The sequence below is a fragment of the Loxodonta africana genome, chromosome 24 (assembly GCF_030014295.1).
Source record: "Loxodonta africana isolate mLoxAfr1 chromosome 24, mLoxAfr1.hap2, whole genome shotgun sequence".
Taxonomy (NCBI): Eukaryota; Metazoa; Chordata; class Mammalia; order Proboscidea; family Elephantidae; genus Loxodonta; species Loxodonta africana.
In genome coordinates, this window is record NC_087365.1 from 62,536,839 (window position 1) to 62,537,403 (window position 565).

The following is a 565-nucleotide window of genomic DNA, read 5'->3' on the forward strand; positions in this document are numbered from 1 at the left end:
GTTTTTGCACCAGGCAGGGCAGTGGCAGAGACCAGGGAGGTGCCAGGTGGTCTGGCCTCCTGGCACAGGGCCATTCACCCTCTCTGGGGGTCTTCCTGGGTCTCAGGGCCCACTCACCCTGGGGAGAGGTATGTGACTCGCAAACCCCATTTCTGGGATAGGGAGGCCCACCTGGCTCATCCTCAAAAACAGCCCTTGAGTGTGGAATTCTTCCGCCTTTCCACGCTCCGCTTGAGGCACAAGAGAGAAAAGGGCGCCTTTCTTTTTTTCTAAAAGGTGTCTGTGTGCAGCTCACCAGTCCCAGGATAATTTTAACTTAGAGACTGGCTAGAAAAATGCTGCCGTTGGGTTCCTTTTTTTCCCCTTGGCTGGCTGGGCAGTAGGCAGTGGGGAGGGGCAGCTGAGCCCCGCCCAGCCCCAGGTGGGCCTGGCTGAATGGGGGGCTTGTGCAGCAAGGGGAGGCGGGTGTGCTCAGGCGTCCTGCCAGCCCCGCCCGCCACAGCTCCTGCCTGATGCTGCAGCCAGTCTGCTCAGAGTGCAGTGCACGCGGAGCCGGGAGGCAGCC